This window comes from Peromyscus eremicus, chromosome 6, assembly GCF_949786415.1.
Source record: "Peromyscus eremicus chromosome 6, PerEre_H2_v1, whole genome shotgun sequence".
Classification (NCBI taxonomy): domain Eukaryota; kingdom Metazoa; phylum Chordata; class Mammalia; order Rodentia; family Cricetidae; genus Peromyscus; species Peromyscus eremicus.
The window spans coordinates 31003241-31025617 of record NC_081421.1 but is presented as its reverse complement, the minus strand read 5'-3'; the positions used below and the strand labels follow the sequence as shown (position 1 = coordinate 31025617).

At 43.9% G+C, this 22377-nt stretch overlaps 1 long non-coding RNA gene across 1 annotated transcript; it reads right to left on the bottom strand.

Moving 5' to 3' along the window:
* Positions 1 to 3142: 3142 nt before the first annotated feature.
* Positions 3143 to 3704, bottom strand: LOC131913013 (uncharacterized). The gene is made up of 2 exons (XR_009379789.1): positions 3583 to 3704; positions 3143 to 3243 (listed from the first exon to the last, which is right to left on the bottom strand). It is a non-coding gene; the product is annotated as an uncharacterized LOC131913013 (long non-coding RNA).
* Positions 3705 to 22377: the final 18673 nt, after the last annotated feature.

The window sequence follows — 22377 nt, the reverse complement described above, 5'->3', positions numbered from 1 at the left end:
ACTGAACTAACCGAACAAAAGGTTCTGTTTGCCTCAGAATAGTGCATTGCAGGCTAATTATTAAACATTTTAATACTCTGAATAAATGAATTAAAAGTCAGTTTTCATCTTCATGCATCCAATTCATTAGATAATTTCATTTTAGAAAATGGAAAAGTCGATGTGATTCATTGTGTAGCACGTGAGCAGTTCACTAATCCATGCAAGGTGTGAGTGTTTTATTAGGTATCTGTGTCCTGAAAACATTACTTGTCTTCCCAAACCCAACATGATAGTTGAGCACTCCAGGAGAGCTCACATGGGTCAACCATTGGTGACAATGCTAGCCTAGAGCTCTCACTTGAATTCTAGAACATCCTTCATGTTCCATAAGTAGAAACCAAGCATGGTTCTAAAAGGCCAGTAAAAAATAACTGGCTCTCCCTTGGTCCTGAGAGTGTTTGGTTGTGTGACACTGACTGTCACATGATCACCCTAGAGGTCAGTGATTGACTGTCACACATCACCCTAGAGATCAGTAATTGCCTGTCACATGATCACCCTAGAGGATATTGTCCAGAAGAGAAAACTGAGATTCAGAAAACATTTAAGAAATGTTGAAGGACACATAGATCACAAGTAGCAGAATCGGAAACCATGGCTCCTGGTGCCAATATTCTGCTTTTCCATCAAATCAGCTCTAATTAATACAAAAAGACAGAGATGAGGAAGGAGAGTCAACTGAAAGCCGCCTCTTTGAGGTATTCTAGCTGCACACATCGCACACTGTGTCCTGTTCCTACCAAGGGTCAGCTGCCCTTGATGGGCTGGGTACAGGTGTGGGAATGGGGAGACCTAGTGAAGAAGTGAGCTTTGTCACCACCCTCTGATGTATGTGCCCAGAGTCCTTTGTCTCATGTGCCTGAGCTGAGAACAGCTCTGGGAACAGCGTGTGAAGCAGGTGAGACACCAAAGATTGGAAAGATGAGGCTCTGTCCTTCAGAAGGACCCCTGCCCAGGTGCTGGGGGTCTTGGACATGTGCAAAGAGGGAGCAGGCAGAAGGTCACCACCCCCTCCCCACCAGCTGACTTTGCAAATGCTGCCTTTGAAGCTGTTGCTCTGGCAACCACACAGCTTCCCTCTCCGGGGGCCACTGAATGGTTAGGAGTGGTGAAACTCAGCCTGCAGGTGCACAGTGTTCTGAAACAACTGGAAACAGACAGAGAAGAAGCCATGAAACAAAGCTGTCTTGGGAAAGAAGGTCCTGCTTGTTTGGAGATGTAGAAATGGATGCTGTGGCTGTTTTCAGTCAGGTGGCCACTTTCTGGAAGGTTCCAGACACAAGTAGGAGTAGAAATACAACAGCATTTATCTCTGTGAGGAAAAGCAGCATGGCCCTGGAATTCAGACCTTCCTCATCCTGTCCCTATGCCCCTGTGGGACATATGCCCTATATGAAAATTCTGTTATTTTCAAAGGGAGAGAGATCTTACTCCTGTGGCAGAAGTGTGAGCTTTTAAAAAACCTTTTTATCTGCCCCACTCCCCACCATCCCCTACCAGATTAATTACTGTTACTGTTGGAAGCCTGTGCTTAAGAGTTGTGAACTGGTTCACATCCAGGCCATGGTTCCTACTCACAGTTACTGTCATAGAAACAACTTCTCAAACTTTTAGTTACTTCAGTAGAATGAGGGAAATGGGGTTTCATGGGTGTGACTTCTCTGCCGTACCTAGAAGACACTATCCAGCAACAGTGGTCTTCATCCTCCACTCTTACCATCTTTCTGCCTCATTTTCCTCACTGTTTCCTGACCCTTAGTATAGAGGTTATGGATGTACCAATTGGAGCAGCTGGGCACCCTGTGCTCAGTTATTCTCGGGTTTTCACAAGCTGTGGGTCTCTCTGGTGGCTGCTGTCTACTGCAGGGGGCAGAGGGTGGTTCTTTGATGAGGGTGAGTGTAAACCTGGGAGTGTACAGGTAAGTATTAGAATACAGTTGGAATTTGTATCAGTTTCTTAAAACTGCCTTTTCTTCTAGGTTCCATGATCTCTCCAGCCTTGTACAGATTAGACTACATTGTACAAATAAAACCTGGATAATGGCAAATACCAGGTGATGTGCCAACATGGATAAGGTGACTTTCACAAGGCCCTACCCCTAAGGAAGTGCTATGGGCAATCAATGGCTGCTGAGAAAGGGAGAATCAGTTGGGGTTTTCGTTTTGTTTTCTTTTGTTTTTTTTAGGAATTGAGCCCCTGGTATGTTTTCCAAGTGGTCAGCCCTAAACAAATGTGCATACAATCACACTAAATAGGCTGTGTGTGTGTGTGTGTGTGTGTGTGTGTGTGTGTGTGTGTATGTGTGTGTAGCAATAATTATAAAAGAAGAGGTCATAAATTTGTGAGGGAGTGAGGGAATATGAGATAAGTTGGAGAGAGGGAGGAAGAAATGATGTAAATGCTAATGAATTAAATTCTCAAAAAAGTTAAATTAATTTTTAAATGAGAAAAAAAATGGTACCAATATAGTAGAGTTATGAGCATTTTGTGAAGTAGTGTGTATTAAGGGCTTACCACAACATTGTGTTGAAATAAAACAGACACAAAAACACTAACATTGCACAGCTCCCATCACAGGAGATACTGAAGCCCATAGAATTCACAGAGAATTTGAAGCTGTAAGGGATGGCCATGGGAAAGACTTGTTTAATGAGAATAGAGTTCCAGTGTGGAAAAAGGTGAAATAGTTGTAGAAATTGAACCGCAGTGTGGCTCGCACAGTGAGTGAGTGTGTTTAATACCACTGAGTAGTCATGTACCATGGCTAAGAAGATATATACTTACAGTAAACAAATGTACAAATACTTACCACAGTAGATGGCAACAAACGTCATAATTCCGTGTCCCACCCTTTGCATAATTTTATCATATGCCATTTTCACTGTGTTTCATCTACTCTCTTGGCCACTGTCATTATATGCCAATCTTCCTGAAAGTGCAGGAGCTCCTCCCTGCACCCAGCCTATCATGTTGCTAAATGTACTTTCCTTTCACTTTCATGAAGCAGAAACCTGTGAGCATGCTATCTGAAGCACATTTCCTTTCAGATGCTGAAGGCCATGTTTAGGACTGAAATAATGACTCACACTAATGCACAAATGCACTGTCCAGCACTTTAATTTCTTAATGAGGAAGAAACACCTCTAAATTCAGTCTCTGATGACTGAATCCACGCTCTTCTTCAGGAGTCCTAGCTTGCTCTAAAAATGCAGAATGAAAACGGAGCACAGGCTGCTATTCTTGTACAGGGAATTGGATACCAGCTAGAGTTTTTTATGTCTAGTGTGTAACCAGAGACCCATATGGTCTAGCCAATGTGCAGGATCATTTCATAGAAACAGCATCCAAACACCATAGCTTTAACAAACACCATTGATGATAATGAAGCTCCTGAAGGTAGTGACTGAGGGATCCTGTACCTCAGCCCTCCACAGAAAACCTCCCATGAGTCTCTTTACTCCTAAAGCTCCCCACTCACATGGACTACTCAAATCGGCCTTCCCACCCCCATGTTCCTCTCTCACCCATCTCAAGCTCACCCATGCCTCACTATCCAGCATACTGCCTTGCTTCTGAAGGCCAAGACCTTTGTGTATAACAGTTTCCTCTCCATACAATCCCAAAGAAATAAAACAGAGCACCCTGAACTGACTGGTACTCAACAAACATTGGGCATTCCATCCTTTCCCCAGAAATTCCCATGGAAACAATTGTACCTTGTGGAACTCTATGAGGTCACAGGGCCAAGTGCTTCTGGCTCCTGCTCATGAAGAGCTGTTTTTCATTTTATTTTGCATCTGTCCTCATAGGATGATATGTATACAAAAAATACATAAACTTGTTCTTTTTATAAATCAGTGTTTACTAAGTCAATTCATGAGGTGTACACCACAGAAGTTGTCATAATCTTCTTGGGCCACCCTGAAATCCGGCTACACAGACCTGTTGAGTCACTCTGCATGGGTCAAGGGTGACTTATGGTACACCTGTCATCTCCCCATGGCTGGTGAGCATGTAAGCTAAGATTGTGGGCTGTAAGTAATGGAGGAAGTTAAGACTGTGGATTGCCAATTCATTTGACCTTTATGTTACTGCATAAATGAGGGACTTTAAGTGGACCCTGAAGTTGAGGGTCTTCCCGGATCCTAACAGCCTGTGCATCTTAGCTTTACACAGAGACATGCGTGCATCAGAAGCCAAAGGCCAGCTTCACTTCCTTCAGGCATCCTTTGAAGCTTTAAACATATTCTACCACTTCTCTTCTAAACACTGAATAGCTTACTGTAGCTCAAGACATTGAGGATTCTCATGAACACAGATTACACCAGCTCCTGTATTTCCAACCAGTTAGGGACCCTGCATTCTAGGCAAGTTCTCAGAAGACACAGGTACTTCTGGCCCGGTGAGAACCACTCAAGTATATGATCCCTTTACCAGCCTTTTCTAGGAGAAGCTTTACTCCTGTATTCCAGGGCTGTGCACTTGGTTTCTTCTGCTGCAGACATCTTCATTCTAAAAGATGCCTCATCAGTGAAAAATTTTCAGCCTGGAACTTGAACCCCCATGATTAAATTGTGCAAAAGTAAAATGTTTGGGGAAAGCCAGATACTATTACTTCCTTCAGGCACAGGACTTATGAAAGGAACAGAAATGGCACCAAGTCAAACGGGGTTAGTTTTGGCAACACAAAACTGGTTTTATCCAGTCCCTGGCCCATTCAAGCCATCCTATCAGGGCTCTGAGTTTATGTCCCTTGGAGAAAGCACTTATTATTTACAGAGAAGCAAATCTCTCAACCTTCATCTGAGAAGCTTCTTTTTGCAGAAGTTAGTGATGAACACAGAGGCCCACAACTGGTCAAAGTGCAGAGAAGAGGCCACAGAGTGAGTGCTCTGCCCTTAATAAGGAATCTGTGTCACACCCTTCCTCCCATGGTTCAGAGGTCATTTTGAAAGAGGGGCCACAAAGACTGTAAAAGCTACTGGGGGAGTTGATCAAAACACGTTATGTACGGTATGAAATTCTCAAACAACAAAAAGAAAAAGCGGAGAAAACATTTTTAACAATTGCTGATTCAGAATGTAACCTCTAATGCAGAAACAGGTGACTGACTGTACAGTGAACAGTGAAAGATACTAAGACTGAAGCCTAGTGGCTTAAGACAGACAAGCACTGATCCTATTAGAAGTAGCCATTGTAGATATGAAAATGAAGAATGTCTCAAAGTCAGTTCCTAAGATGTAGATGGTCACTTCGCTCAAGAGCTCTTACATACAACGTGACCAGCCCTCCCAGGAAGGCCTAATTCCTTGGGTTCTTGGCTGCCTTTGCAAACTAAAACCCTCTGAAAAAATTAACTCACTTCTTGAAACAATTCTGCTTTGGAAATATTCACTTTTCTTCATTGTGTTTCTTTGTGATGTTTTCCCCATAGTATCTTGTTTTGTGCAGATATATTCATGAACTTGATCGTGCCAGCTCCAGTCCATGCAGATAGTTTTGTTAGAAATGATATCTCTCTATTGCAGACTTGGAATACAATAAGACTTGAGTGGATTTCAGTTTTGGACATATTGTTTGAAATGTCTGTGAGATAACGAAAATGTTAAGTTGGGTGAAAGTTCCTAGAGAGAGAGGCTACCCTGGAGAGGGGACATAGGTTATTGAATGGAACAGCTGAAGAACCCAGAGTCAGGATGCTACCTGACTCAAGTACTTGACTGGACCCATTTCTTCAACCTCCCACACAGCCAGAATGAAGGCACAATGGATTTTTTATGAGACAGGAGCTGATTTTAACTATGTTTATGCTCCTTAGAGACTTTAATGTCCACAATGTAGCAAGGCAAAAAAATGTATATTGGTATACAATATTTTACACAAATACTTGACAAATGAAATGGAATTTAAATACAGCACTTTGCTAAATTTTCCAAAGAAGTCAACATAATTTATAGAACTTGGACATCCTTTCTTTGTATATGGACTAAATTAGAAAAAAAATGTGGTATGATTTGCTGGAGATAGCTGTAGCATTTATATTGTGATGATCTGAAACTGAGCACTCTTATGTACCAAAAGAAATCAGTGATATAAACAGAGCATGAAAAAAAAGAAATGATATCTCTCTTATCTACTAAGTGTTAAAGGATGGTTTGGGAGTCCGTAGTCATTGGCCTGATCTCCCTGTACAAGGGGTCTTTTGTTAAGTTTCCAGACTCACCAGATTCAAAGATCCTTGTGCAAATGCTGACTGACTGTGAGGGATTCACAGATTAAATGACATCTGAATTCTTGTGCCTCCAAATTAGGAGTGGCCACCACACCTGATTTGGTACCTGATTTCAGGGTGATGGAGGTGCAGGTGCACAGGTGGTGGGTGGTGAAGGTGCAGGTGCACAGGTGGTGGTGGTGGAGGTGCAGGTGCACAGGTGGTGGAGGTGCAGGTGCACAGGTGGTGGAGGTGCAGGTGCACAGGTGGTGGAGGTGCAGGTGCAGGTGCACAGGTAATGGGGTGGTTGAGGTGCCGGTGCACAGGTGGTCGGTGGTGGAGGTGCAGGTGCACAGGTAGTGGAGGTGCAGATGCAGAGGTGGTGGGTGGTAGAGGTGCAGGTGCACAGGTGGTGGGTGGTGGAGGTGCAGGTGCACAGGTGGTGGAGGTGCAGATGCAGAGGTGGTGGGTGGTAGAGGTGCAGGTGCACAGGTGGTGGGTGGTGGAGGTGCAGGTGCACAGGTAGTGGAGGTGCAGATGCAGAGGTGGTGGGTGGTGGAGGTGTAGGTGCACAGGTGGTGGTGGTGGAAGTTAGGGAGATGGTAGAACTGATTATTGTAGAAGTAGAGGAAAGATTGTGCTTCCACTGTACATAGGACCCAGTCCAAGGAAACTAAGATATGCTGGGACTGATAGGTAAAATTCTACTTTCTAGATAAGAGAGTTGACACCTAGAGGGGACAGCCTGTCACCTCACACCAGAGAACCCCTCTCTTCTTGCCTGCTTCCTATTCTAAGTGCATAAAACTGGGTGATTATTGGGCAGCTCTAAGAAAACAGAAGTTAGCCAGGCAGCAGTGGCACATGCCTTTAATCCCAGCACTCGGGAGGCAGAGCCAGACGGATCTCTGTGAGTTTGAGGCCAGCCTGGGCTACAGAGAAACCTTGTTTTGAAAAACCAAAAACAAACAAAGAAAATAGAAGTTACCAGACCCTTAGAAACAGAATCTTCTCAGAATGTAAAATGACAGCCTACACTCAGCTTCCCCTGCTGACTCCTTACCTTGGCATATTTCCCCTGGATGATGATGCAGTATCAGTGTTCGGCACATTGCTTTTGACTGGTCCCCCTGCTTACCTTGATCCCATTAGTATTTCCCGGTGTGTGAGACAATATAAGCCTTTTGCAACACAGTCTTCTCCATCACACAAGACTGCTTGAAGTTCCTCCAGAGCAGAATCTGCCTTTGTACATCTGTTTCTATTTCCTTTAACACCATTATATTTATATTTCCTACAATACCGTGTGTGTGTGTGTGTGTGTGTGTGTGTGTGTGTGTGTAAGGCAAATAAGCACATGTTCACCAATGACATGCCAATGATTCCTTTTTAGTATGATGTAATTTACCAGACCCACTCAGGCCAGTGGTATCTTTTTGTGCCCGGCTCCGGTCAGGTAGGTGCCCAATGTATCCTTGTGCTTTCATTTTTCTAAAGTCTGGCTGTGTCTCCAAGCTGAAGACAGTGCTAATTAGCATGTCATAGAGGTTCCATATTGCAAGGTAACCCAAGAGAGCACACAAAGCCAGATACAAAGCCCCCAACCCATCCCAGCTCTCCTGCTTAGGCTGGGAGGGAGGTGAATGACAGCTGCTTGCTTCTCCTCTCAAGAGCTCCCACACACCATGTGACCAGCCCTGCTAGGAAATTTATTTTCTTGGGATCTCAGCTTCCTTCCATAGTGAAGATCTTTTTAAACATTAAAAGGAAGTAATTAGATTATTTAAAGAGGAGGGGACCATTAGATCCAAAGCTAAAGTTAAAAGCCAAATGATTTTGATTCAGTAAAATAACAGCATTTCTTAAATTCTAGGGACTAATTTATTTTCCTTATCAACTTTTGAGAATACAAGAGGTAGATTCCATCTTACAGAACCAAAAACTTCTTCCTCACCATCCTCTTCTACATGCTGAAAGCATTAGGTAGATAGACCGCACCCAAAGAGCATTAGTACCTTTCATACTAAGAGATGGCAGGCAACGTGGGAATGGAGAGAAAGCTCAGCTCTTGAGAGCTGTGGCTCTTTGGAGAGTCTGAGTTTGATTCCCAGCACCCATGAAGGGCAGCTCACAGCTACCTGCAACTCCAGCCCAATGGGTCAGCGTCCTCTTCTGGCCTCCACAGGCAGCTGCACACACACACCTAAATAAATACTTTGTTCAAAAAAATCAGAAAGCATTTTGCAAATGTAGGAGTCAGATTTCAGAACTCTTGACAGTAACAACAGGAAAAAGTACCAACAATAAAGAGCATTTCTCCCAGCCCTCAACAGCAACACTCCCCTGTCTTTTCTCTCCTCCTCCCTCCCTCCCTCTCTCTCTCTCTCTCTCTCTCTCTCTCTCTCTCTCTCTCTCTCTCTCTCTCTCTTCTCTCTCTCTCTCTCTCTTTCTCTCTCTCTCTCTCAGAACTACACAGCAGAGGGTGGATTACCATATAGCTACCATATTAATTTTACTTCATACAAATGTTGATAGGTAGGGAAAACAATCAGTGAGTTATTTTTCTAATATATACACTTCCTGTTATTAGAATGTTATCATGATAGAAAATAAGCAACTACAAACTCAAAGTTTTTTTTTAAAAAAAGCAGAAAAGTGTAAGCCATCCCCAAAATAGCAAAATACTACTATTCTGTTGTACTTGCTCCAAGTCTTTTCTGTATATGCATGGTTTTCCTTATTTGAACCTGCCTGTACCTAAATATACCTACATATACACCTGGACACAGACATTTTTCAATAATGTTATACATTGTCACCTTCTCACATTAATATACACTCCTCAAAAGTATCTTCTCAGGACCATAGTCCTGAGTTTGATTCTGCTTTCTGATTTTTTTGAACAAAGTATTTATTTTGGTGTGTGTGTGCAGCTGCCTGTGGAGGACAGAAGAGGACGCTGACCCATTGGGCTGGAGTTGCAGGTAGCTGTGAGCTGCCCTTCATGGGTGCTGGGAATCAAACCACATTATAAGTTAGAACTGGGATGAATCTTCTTACCTCAGTCGCTCCCTAAGCTCCCCCATTTCACAGAATATACTCACGGGAACTTTTATGAGTTCACTTTCTTTCTGGGGACTGATTCGTAGCCAAGCTACTTCTGCCAAAATTTAGCCCTTTGCCACCCAAAATGCTTTAAATTGACACTTGACCGTTTGTAATGGAAAGGCACATAAGCACAGTGACTCTAATTTATGAGATTGCGCCAATGGAAGAAAAATAAAGCATGTTAGCAAATAGTGCACTTATTTAATCAATTGCTACTGTAGAGGGCAATCAATTTCAGAGGTGGTGGCTGATGGATAATTAGAGTATTAGCATTGAGCTCTTTGTGTACTCAGCAAAACCCCATCAGATCATAGCAGTGTGTGGCGGATGGGAGACTGATAGTGCTTTCTGGTTAAATGCTTTTTCTTTGTTTATGCTGTAGCAATACTGTTTACTTGAGATTTTATGGTGTATCAGTGGGGAGAATATAGACTTGAAGACGGCATAACTAAATGCATATTCCAAGGCTTCCTCCACTCAGTAATTTTATTTCACTACACGCTACACGGGTTCTCTCATCTCTGAGGCCCAGAAGCCTCATCCAATAATCATAAGGCCTGTTATTGTCATGTCATTTGTATTACAATTGATTGAGACAATATGGGATAGGGTGTTTACTCTGCAGGGTGCATAACACAGGCCTCATGGATGCCAATTCTCTCTACTGTTTCTTTTCCCAGCAGACATTTGGCTTAACCCCTGGTTCAGCATAAGCAGCCTTTCCAGTCTCTTACCTCTCTCTCTCCCTTCCTCTCTTACCTCCCCCTGCCTGTGTGTGTGTGTGCGTGTGCATGTGTGCGTGTGCGTGTGTGTGTGTGTGTGTGTGTGTGTATAGATCTTGTATGTCCACTTGTACAGAAGTGTATTATATGTCAGTGCAAATTTTGCCTGCAGAAAATCCATTCAGAGCATACTGCATAGTCAGAGCTGTGTGCGTGCATGCATGCGTGCATGTATGCGCGTGCATGCATAAGTGTATGTATACCCAGCTCAATCTAGAGATGGTGCAGTCTACATTTGAAAGCAAGCTGGTAGTGCTTTCTGCTGTGTTCCTTGATAGCCAGATTGAGCAGCTCCATCTGGCTGACCCCAGGAGGATAGCCTCTTTGTCTTTCAGGCCCCACCGGGTCCTTCTGTGTACTGGGACAATGTTTTCAGATAGAGATGTATTCTCCCATCAGGCATGTCAGGGTGAGCTACAGTGCCCAAATGTTAGAAGATAGAAACAGACTGCAAGGTCACTGAAGGTCGCTTGATGAATAGTAGATCCCACCATCTAGCAGCAAACCAAGAGATTCACCCAAATCCTGCTCAGTCAGAATCTGTGGGGTGGGGCTCCCTAGGTGAGTCTGGTGCTCAGTATCAAGCAAAACTGCACTCATCAATGAAGGTTCCCCAATGCCCTTCCGTTTTCCTCACTCAAAGATGCCAAAGGGCTCCTTGCTTCCTGGTATACCTGGGAAGAGGTGAGGGAAGAATGCTGATCTCCACCGTGATTAAACAGAACTGTGGGCACAGGGTGTAGCTCTGTTGTTAGAGTGCCTTCCTGGCTTGTATGCAGGCTCGGTTTCTACCACTGGCACTACAGAAACACAGTGAGACCCACAGCTGTAATTCCAGCACTCGGGGAGGGAGGCAGGAAGGTGAAACATTAAAGGTCATTCTTACCTACATAACCAATTTCAGGGCACCCCGAGCTACATGAAACCCTGTCACAATTAACTAGTTAGTTAGTTAGTTTGCTAATTGCTTCTGTTTGTCTTTTACTGATGTTTCTAGTTTCAAACATCAGTGTAGTGCCCACTTTCAGTTAAAAACTTGGTTGAAGTGCTTACTTTTTGATAATGGATTTTTCACTGGCATTGAAACTAAAGTTCTCAATAAAAGGAGAATTGTGCCTGGCTGCATGACCTCTAGACACTTAATCTGGGAGGCCACATCAGCAGCATCAGCTGTGTGACAGCACACGTGCGCACAGGTTACAACAGCAGGGGGTCACAGTCCTGTAACAAGAGACTCTGGGCACAGTGACAGGAAGAAGACTCATGGTCCTGCATCACTGTCACCTTAGAAACAACACAATGTGTGTAATGAATGTCTGCCACCGTGAATCATTATATACCATGCACGGAAAGCCCAATGTTTTGTGATGTCACTTGTGTGGACCCTTAAAAACTTAGAGTTACCAGGTGTGGTAGCAAACATCTTTAATTCCAGCACTCAGCCCTCAGGAAGCAGGGGAAGGTGAATTTCAGGCTAGCCTGGTGTATATAGCAAGTTCCAGGCTAACCAGGGCTGCATAGTGAAACCCTACCTCAAAAAGAATTTGGTCTCATATAAGACAGCAAAAATGGTGCTTAGCAAGGCCTACAGAGGGTGAGACATATTAGCCAAGAGGTACAAAGTTTCACCTAGATCAAAGGAACTGGCTCAAGAGATCTATTGTGCAGCTTGGTGGCTATAGTCAATAGCAGAGCATTGTGCTCTTTGTGGCTGAGAATAGACTTTAAATGTTCTCAAGCAAATACCCGATGTGACACACAGATGTGATTTCAGTTTTTAAAGCTCTGTGCTCATGAATTACTTCATCAAAAACATGGTTTTTAAAAGTTAACCTTCATTATTCAAATTAGAATTCAAATAAGAATCAAATCAGCTGATACTGGAAACTGTCCCTGGGGCTTTTGAAATGCCTGAACAGCATCTGCCTGACACTCATCCCTCAAGATCATGAAGCAGGATCTAGAAGGGCAAACACTCAGCATCACTGTGTTTAAAGTGAAAACAGACCTTTTAGGCTATTTCTTCCCAGGGAAGAAGCTTATATGGTTATGTATGAAATTCATGTACATAAAAAAATTCATGTACATAAAAAAAACCAAGATGGAAAGCAGCCCACTATCACCACCATAGGCAATTACTATGAGCATGACTCTAACTTCACACATGTGCGCACACACACACACACACACACACACAATTTTTGTATAGATAGGGTCATATATTATCTGAAGCTTTGTAAACCCTATGTTTCCTCTTCTCCCTACATCTTGGAAGCCATCTTAATCCTGTGTGCATGCGTGCGTGCGTGTATTTATGTGTGTGGTGAGTATGGATATACAAGTGAGCATAGAAGTCAGAGAACTATCTTCCACCTTCCACCATGTTCAAGACCAGGTCTCTTGCTCTCGCTGTGTGCTCCAGGCTAGCTGGTCCATGGACTTCCAGAGATCCTCTTGTCTGTGCGTCCCATCTCAACACAGGATCACTGAGATCACGGGTCCGCACTGCCACATCTAGCTTTGCATGTGTTCTGAGGCTCTGAACTCAAGTCCTTACACTTCCACATCCAGTATTGCAGCCACTGAGCCATCCATCTCTCTAGCCTGTTGCCTCATCTTCTATGTGGCTACGTAACATTTCATTATAGATAATCACAATGTAAATTCCCAATTCTCCGTTTAGAGGTATTTAGATTGTTTTAAGTTCTCCAGGGTCCAGAATATGATGGAGATTTACTCCTTTCTAGTTTTGTCACTGACAGGAGTAACTAGCAGTGAAATGGGTGGGAGGTCACATGGATTTAAAAGTGTGATGGGGAAAGATGGCTCAGTAGTTATAAGTGCTTGCTATGCTTGCAGAGGACCCAAGTTCAGTTTCCAGCACCCACGTCAGGCCGTCACAACTGCCTTTCCCTCCAGCTCCAGGGGATCCAATGCCCTCTGGCCTCCAATGGCACATTCACTCATACACACAAACCCACATACACTCAGACACAGAAATTTAAAAAATAAAGATAAATCTTTAAGAGTTGGAGCCCATTCCCACTCTTTTAAAATGACCTTCATTTGTGTGGACATGTGGATGAGTGTGCATAGGTAAGAGAACAAGTTATGGGAATCAGTTCTCTTCTTCCACCATGTGGGTCCTCACGTGGTACCTTTACCCAATGAGCCATCTTGCCAGCTCCAGTAGTCATTATTTTAATCTTTACAAGACATCAGACAAAAAATAGACATCTTGTTTTTATCCTATGTCTTTAATTACAGGTGAAACTAATGATAACTGCGTGTAGGCTCCCTACAAACTTACCCTCCACTCTATGACCCTGGACTTCACACTTGGGTTAACTTTGCAATACCCAGAGAATTTTCATTTATCAGCTTGGAAACATTGCATCTTTCAAAACTCCTTAGGGGGAAAAAAAAAACACCAAGTTTCTCTCACAGGAAAGCAGGAATAATTTAAGTATATCAAAGCATACAGCTTCAGGCATCTTGTCATTTTTTTATAATTTGGGAAATATCATTCCTTACCAATGTGTTCTATCATTATAACCACAAAAACTTAATCTAAAGCTGATTGTCAGGACGGGAGGATGGCTTGGTCTGTGAAGTGTTTGCCTTGCCAGCAGGATCTGAGTTCAGTCCTCAGAGACCGCGTAGCAAAGCTGGGTGCAGTAGCCTGTGGTTGTAATCCCACTTCTGGGGAGGTGGAAGCAGGCAAGATTCCTAGGGGAAGTGGGGTGCCACTTGGCTGGCCAGCCTAGTCTACTTAACAAGCTTCCGGCCAGTAGAGCTGATTCACCTGAAAGATAGACAGCACCCGAGGAACAAGGTTGCCCTCCAGTTGTACACACACACACACACACACACACACACACACACACACACACACACACAGGCGGGAGAGACTGAAAATATTTGAAAGTCGGGAGACTATTCTAGATCTGCCAACCATCAACTCAGTGACCTTTATTATTGACTATACATTTCCAGGCTCAGCTTCCACATGCAAGACATTAAAGGGGACTGGGAAGGTGACTCCGTGGGTAAAGCACTTACCATGCTTGTGTAAAATACCTCCAGAATCTTTGAAAGCTCCAGAATCCATGAAAACCAGACATGGTGGCACATGACACACAATCCCAGCCCTTCTAGGGTGAGATGGGGATCCAGGGACAGGGGAATCTCCAGAAGCTCAAAGGCCACCTGGCCTGATGTCCTGTCTGCAGCAAGAGACCCCCTCTCAAACAAAATGAAAGGCAAGCATCACCACCCTGTGGCATGCACGCACCTGCTCTCACACGTGGGTGTACACACCTTACACACTTTTCATGCGTGGACACACATCGTACACACAAAAATTTAAGTGAAAAACATTAACTAGAGAAAAGTGAGAAGTGTTGAACAACTGTTCTCTGAGGTCCTGAAACCCTGTGTGAGAATGATCTTCATCCTAATGACAGTGGCTTTGCCATCTCTTATTGACAGATAGATATCAGCTAACATCTTGGCCCCATTTGGGTGTGCTATCTACTCTCATTTTACCAACATTTCACAATCTAGAGAAGCTAGAGAAAGATAGCTTTTGTGTCTCTCTGCATGTGTTGTTCCCACCCATTCCTTTCTCAAGTATCTGTTAAAGGCTACTTCCGGAGCACAAAGCAAGACAGAACTCCCTTCCTGGAGGAGTGGAGCACGCAATAAGCAGGCAGGCAGACCTGCAGGGAGATTGCAAGTCAGCTTGATTCTTTCTCAAAATCCTCATCCGTGTAAGATGGCATTTCCTCCCTCCTCATTTTTATAACACAGATGAGATGCTGAAAGGTTTGAAAGGGTATAAATTGTCTATCCAAAAAGAAGCTGAAGAACACCCAGGGCAGGGGAGACCCCAGACATAGAGACAGTCAGCAGGAAGCTGGCATCCTCGACACTGGTCGCCACAGACAGCAGAGCAGTTGGCAGTAGTGCAGCCCCAGGGTTCCAGTAAGTGGGCGGAGGCTGGCATCCCAGATCCAGGTGAGTGATACAGGAGGATGGCATTGGCAGCTGGGAAGTTACCCCATGCGTAAGAAGAGCCCTATTGTAAGACTGGGGTTGTGCTGAACTTGAAGCTGCTAAATAGGAAGTTAGAAAGCTGCCCAGAGAGAAAAGCTTGCACAGACAGCTGATATCACAAAGAAAAAACTGGAGAACTCACTATGAGATTCTTGGTCTTCAATGTGCTCAAAATTCACCCAAACAGCTAAGGCTCCAGTTGCCGAGGCCCATCCATAACATCGGGTTCAGCTGTCTGTTAATCAGCATTTTCACAAAGGTCTCAGAAAAAGACAAGACTTCCTGTCCTGGGACCTAAATTTGAGACCCAGAGACAGCACGGCTGGGCTCCCCACGCTCAGCATGTGGAGCACAAAACCTTGCTTTTGAAATGGGAACTCCAGAAGAAGAAAGCTGAAGCGGTCATTTCGGCCCCAGGGTTGTCCTGATCGGAGGAACAGTGAAGACAGATAGGGACTGCAAGATGGCTTTGTGCAGGTTACTGGGACAGAATGGAGAAGCAGGAGGGGACAGGCAGAGATGGACAGCTTGGGAACGGATGTCACAGAGGCTCGGGGCTGTCTGCAGGCTCCGTTGTGAGGGGCAGGGAGAGGCAGAGATGGGACCTTAAACAGTAACTTGTCTTAGTACCCACCCACGGGCATCATCATTCCTCCAAACCAAATGCTGTTGCTAGCCAAACACGTGTCTGTCATTTGTGCATGTTGAAAGGGAGGGTCCTACACCTAAATTGTACTCTACACCATGAGATGTAACCCCATGAGAGTCCTAACTTAGTCTTGATGGCCATTTCATCAGGCACAACTTAATCAAATAGAAACTATAGAATACATACAGTACAGTATAAACTAAATAGATTGTGTTGTGCCTTAGTTTGACAGCCTTCTTTTGTAAAGCAGACATACAGGGAGGAATTAGTGCTCAGGTTTTTCATATTTCGTTTTGAGCACTTAGAGGATTTTTCCATCTCGAATGTTCCATCCTTGAAACTGGCCCAAAACTGACTTTCATCTGCTGCCCCCTGCTGTCAGCAAGAAAAGCAACTGGATTTTAAGATTTGGGTTTCTAATCATGTCATTTAGGATTATCCCTTGTTTCAAGTAATCCTCAACATTGCCCTTCTCCATTAGAAGATTATGGGGGCTTAGTGGGATAAGTGGTTACAGACATCTGGGCACAAGCCCTGATGGCATGGCCCTTCCCTTTTGCATGGAAACCTAACAGACTTAGAAAAGGGGGCTGGACCCTTCTTTGGACACCCCAATGGCAGAGACAACTGCTGAGTTCAGTCATGAGGCTAAGGAAACGGCAGGGGAGGAAATGGAACCAAGAGCCTTGGAGTCATCTTGGTGAGTTTGCCCGAGCAAGTTTGCTTTTAACTGCCTTAGATGGAAACTGGGTTTTGTCCTGTGGTGTGGCTGTTTGCTCCACATGGTGAAAGGAAATGAGCATAAGCTGTTTTAGCCTTTTGCCCTGTGTTTGTCTCTGTAACATTGAGAGGGACAGGTGGGCTCTTAGGAGAATCACCACCAAAGATGGTGAGCTACTGGCTGGGAATGAAGAAAAGTGCTTTAAATTCAGTCTAGAGCCTGCTGGAGAGCTGGGTCTGACTCAGATTCACACTGTTTAAATGTCATGTCTTTCTCTTTTCCTATTGCTCTTAACACTGTTGATAGACAGCTCTTCAGTGTTCAAAGCTCAAGATTCTCAGAATGTATCCCTGTGGGCCCTGGCCCCAGACGCTTCCCACCCCCAGCATTTATAGATAGACCTTCCCCCTCCTAGACCAAGGAATTTCATACAGATGGTCAGAAAGGGAGTGGTGGGACTAGCGAGATGGCTTAGTGTGTAAGAGCACTGTGCAAGCATGAAGACCTGGGTTTGAATGCCAAGCACCAACTTAAAAGCCGGACATGTCTGTCCATGACTGTAATTCTAACATTGAGGGTTCAGAAACAGGCGGGTCCCAGGAGCTGGATAGCCAGCCAGCCGAGATGAAACAGTGAGCTTCATGTTCAGTGAGAGACCCTGTCTCAAGGCAGCAGGGCAAAGGGTAATAGAGGAAGACACCTGGGTCCCACCCTGCCCTCCTCATTGACACCCATATTCATGCACTGCATAGAACATAAAACATATAACACACACAAAGAGGATGATATAGGTGCTGCTAGTACAGTCCAAAGCCATTGGGAATGACTACTTGTTATAGCTTTGTGAATTAAGCAAATATTAGTGAGTATCTCTTAGTGATAAAGTAGGCTTTGGAAACACAGGAACAATTAAACACATCAAGTGCTCAAAGCCCAGGCTCCTCCAAGTACTTGAGTTTGACTTTACTGAATTAAGACCAAAGTGAACAAAAGCGTTGCCTAAGAAGGTATAGGAACCGCCCAGGTGCAGATGAACGCTGCCGAGGAGAAAAGAAAACAGGAGGAGGAGTCAAGTGCTCCTGAGCCACGTGCTCTGACAGGTGAATGGCAGGACAGGAGGTGTGGCCACAATTTCTTTTTCCTTTTTTTTCTTTTTTCAATTAATGTCTTTAGTTGGAGCACAAAATAATATACCCAGAGAGAAAACAACATCCAACATAATCCATCAAAAACCTTGTGCTGGTGGCATTTCCTTTAAAAATTTTATCTATCTATATGTTTTACTATATAATTCATTGTATGAATTGTAAGAGGTTTAACCACAGTGTTAGAGTAATCATGTAATTGAAATGTTGAAATGTTAACACAGTAATTGTACAATTCTTGCTTGATGGTTGGGTTTTATAGAATTTGGTTGGTTGGTTGGTTGGTTGGTTGGTTGGTTTTGCTAAAGTCAAGATCATATCCCTAAAATTAAGGGTGGCCTTAATCTGCCTCTTGGAAAATATTTATCCTATATAATGGCTTTTTTATTATAGCAGTAATTTTAAATGACAAATATAGAAATAACTGGCATCATCATGATGAGATAGTAGATAACTGAAAGTATGGTCTGGCAGCTGAGTGTCGGAGAAAGATAATAAAAGTTAAGACATTATGTACAAATATAGGAGAAGCTTGAGGGTATGTTAAGAGTGAAAAGCAAACTGTGGGCTATTTGTCACCATACATTACAGATGCAGAGCCTGACAATGCTTGTTAACTGGTTACTTAGTGTCCTGTAATCTGAAATGTTACAGACCACAAACACAACCACAGTGTCCACAAATCTGTTTTGCTAGCTTCAGGGGTGGGGGTGGAGGCTCATGAAGAATTCACACTCTGGGGTGTGGAGGAGGGAGGCTTATGTGGATGTTTGATGCATAATGCAGAAGCAAAGTGATTCCATTCCCCTCTCCCAAGCTTTTACCCAAAGCACTTCTCTGAAATGCTTTCTTCCTTTGGAATGATTTCTAGGCTAATATATGAAGAAAACACATACTGCTGGAAGGAAACTAGACCTTAATGAGGCAAAAAAAATAATAACATCCTGTGAATCTAATCCAGCTGTGTGGATATTTCTTGCCAAAGGTGTAGGAGTTGGAATGGAAGGGGCTGGGCCAGAATTCGAGTGTGAATGAATGTCTAGAGACACAGATGGTGTCAGGCTATCTCCAAGGAACTCTGGTGCCTGTGTTTCATTATCATGCTCCCAATAACACTGCTGCCACCACCCCTACCCCTGTAGGCCATGGAGGACACTGATGAAGTGATAATACTTGGTGGGTTGCAAAGTACTGACAGAATGGTCATGAAGATGGAAGGGAAAGATATTTTAAAACTCCACATGGACTCCGTGCAGATAGTCAAACAGAGACACACTTGTAATTTAGCTGAAATGAATCAGCTTCAAAAAGATGTGCTCTGCCTGTGCAGACTGCTTGCTTAATGAAGTCCTTCAGTCTGTGAGCTTCTAAAGCCTGTGTTTGATTGGCATGGTGATGCTTCATGCTTTATACTCTGGTATGATGCCACTGGATAGCGTGGAAAGAATAGGGAAAGGCCTAGGGGCTGGGAAGATGACTAGTAGGTAAAGTACTTGCCACATAAGCACAGGGGCCCGAGTTGGAGCCCCAGCATCATGTGAAAAGCAGGTCACAACAGTGGGTACCTGTACTCACTTTTAATTGTTGAGGAGGTGAAGATAGGAGAGAAACAGAGCAGCAAGAGAGAAAATGTTCCTGGGAAGTCCAAAGCCAACTTGGGCTACCTTATTGGAATTAGTCTTACTTAAACTCACACCAGAAAACAAAATGCACACACACACACACACACACACACACACACACACACACACACACACACCATGTGGAGGCTGGATGCTATTTTTGTTTTTCGAATAGCCTCTTTTCTCATATAATATATCCTGATTGTAGTTTCATCTCCCTCAACAACTCCTAGTTCTTCCCCACCTAACCTCCCCTCCTGATCCACTCCCTTTCTGCCTCTCATTAGAAAAGAACAGGTGGGCTGGAGAGATAGCTCAGCGGTTAAGAGCACTGGCTGTTCTTCCAGAGGTCCTGAGTTCAATTCCCAGCACCCACATGGTGGCTCACAACCATCTGTAATGAGATCTGGCTCCCTCTTCTGGCCTGCAGGGATACATGCAGACAGAACACTGTATGCTGTGGGATGTTCTGTATGTTAAATGTGTTGCTCTGATTGGTTAATAAATAAAACACTGATTGGCCAGTAGCCAGGCAGAAAGTATAGGCAGGACAAGGAGAGAAGAGAATTCTGGGAAGTGGAAGGCTGAGTCAGAGAGACGCTGCCAGCCTCTGCCATGAGAAGATGTTAAGATACCAGTAAGCCACGAGCCACGTGGCAACTTATAGATAATAGAAATGGGTTGATTTAAGATATAAGAACAGCTAGCTAGAAGCCTACCACGGCCATACAGTTTGTAAGCAATATGTCTCTGTGTGTTTACTTGGTTGGGTCTGAGTGGCTGTGGGACTGGTGGCTGAGAGATATTTGTCCTGACTGAGGGCCAGGCAGGAAAACTCTAGCTGCAACTGTATACATAACAAATAAATAAATCTTTTTAAAAAAGAAAAGAACAGGCTTCTAAACAACAAAAAGCAAACATGACAAATTAAAATATAATATGATGAAGTAAAACTTTCATATTGAAGTTGGGTATGGAAACCTAACAGAAGGAAAAGAGTCCCAAGAGCAGGCACAAGATTCAGAGACCCACTCATTCTGATAGTCTGGAGTCCCATAAAAATCCTAAGCTAATACCTATAATACATACACAGGGGACCTGGTGCAGACCCAGGCAGGCCCCGTGCTTGTGGTTCCATCTCTGTGAGCTCATGTGTACCTTGTTTAGTTGATTCAAAGGGCCATGTTCTCCTGGTGTCCTCCATCCCCTCTGACACTTACAGTCTTTACACCTCCTCTTCCACAGGATTCCTGAGCTCTGAGGGGAGGGATTTAATGGAGACCTCTAATTTAGACTCTCTCTCCACATACTGTCTGGCTGTGGGTCTCTGTATCTGTCCCCATCTGCTGCTGGAGGAAGCCTCTCTGATGATGACTGGATAAGGCACTGATCTATGAGTACAGCAAAATATCATTAGGAATCATTTTATTGATTTTTTTAAGACCAGTGTGTTTGGTTTTACCCCAGATCTCTGGGCTGTCCAGTCTCTGGTTCTTGGTTAGCCAAGCAGTGTTAGATATGGGCTCTTTCTCATGGAATAGGCCTTTGGTTTTATTAAAGGACCAACCTGACTAAATCAGCAAGAACTTGAGAAAGGAGGTGAAGGAAGCATGTGAGTTTTCCTCTGACAATGGAAAGAGTAGGAAAGAGGCTATTTTACAGCAGAAGGAAGAAATGACAGACACCATTGAAGCACATACACACACAGACCTCTCATGGGGTCTAAAAGACACATATCATGAAGATTCCCACAAAGAGCTACTAACAGTGGGAGTGGGAGTGTCTCGGACTCTTTTGCCTGCTTTTGGAATCCTTTTCCTCCCACTGGGTTGTCTCATCCAGCCTTAGTACGAGGAGATGTGCCTAGTCTTAGTGCAACCTGATATGGCATGTTTGGTTGATATCCTTGAGAGACCTGGCCTTTTCTGAAGGGAAATGGAAGAGGAGTGAAGCTGGCGGAGAGGGGAGAACAGGGGGAAGGGACTGGGAGGAGAAGTGGGAGGGAAAACTATGGTCAAAGTGTAACATATGAGAGAAGAATAAATAAAAAAGAAAAAATGATTAAAATTAAAAGATTCCCACAGACAGACACCATAGAGGTGCCCACAGACACACTATGGAGGTTCTGTCTAGACCATAACCTTCATAGTTCCTCTCCTGTCCATTCTGGCTTACGTCTGGGCAGGAAATTTGAAAGCAGGGAACTAGGGGAAGTACCTCCTTGTCCTTTCTGATGGACCTTTTGTCAAGTGAATCTCCAGGGAGCTAAGAAGAGCAAACATTTCTAGAATCGAACTATTTTCAGGAAGTTATTTAACTTTTAGGGATTTTCTTCTTTTTAAATTTTGAAGGTAAGAAAAATGCATTCATTACAGAAACACAGTGTACACATTCCTTAATCATGGCAGACCTGCTGCCCACCCAGCAGCAGGCATTTCTGCCTGAAGATGAGTTACTCAGAAGAAACATACATCCATCTAGATGCTAGGCCTGCAAACCTTAGTATCCATGAAGCCTGGAGCCCAAGTTCTATCAAGTGTGACTCAAGAGTTCCTGTGACAGATCTCTGTAATGTTTGCTGAAATGGGACTCAAGGAGCTATTCTACCTGGGTAAGATTCTCACAAGCCTCAGAACTATTTGTAGTTGGTTCATAATAGCTTTCAAGCTTGTAGAAAGAGGCAGCTTGCTGTCGCTGTGGGACAATCTTCAACTTCAGAGTTAAATCCAGACCCAAATCCGGGCCCTGCTCCTTCACTCCAGTATTGTCGAAGTATTGCTGAAGTGTCATAAGGATCCTGTTTGCTCTCCCACATGACAGGCTGGGCAGTGTTTTATTACTTCACTCACTTTACGTTGTCTGTTCTACTGGTATATGTAAAAAAAAAAAAAATCTGCACAGGATAGATGCATGCAAAACCACCAGAGTGTATAATGAAGCCAAGTCCTTGTTTGGAGGACGAGCTTCCAGGTCCATAGCTTAAAGCTTTCACATGTTTTCATTCCACTGTATGAGCAACCATGTGAGTGGCAGGATTT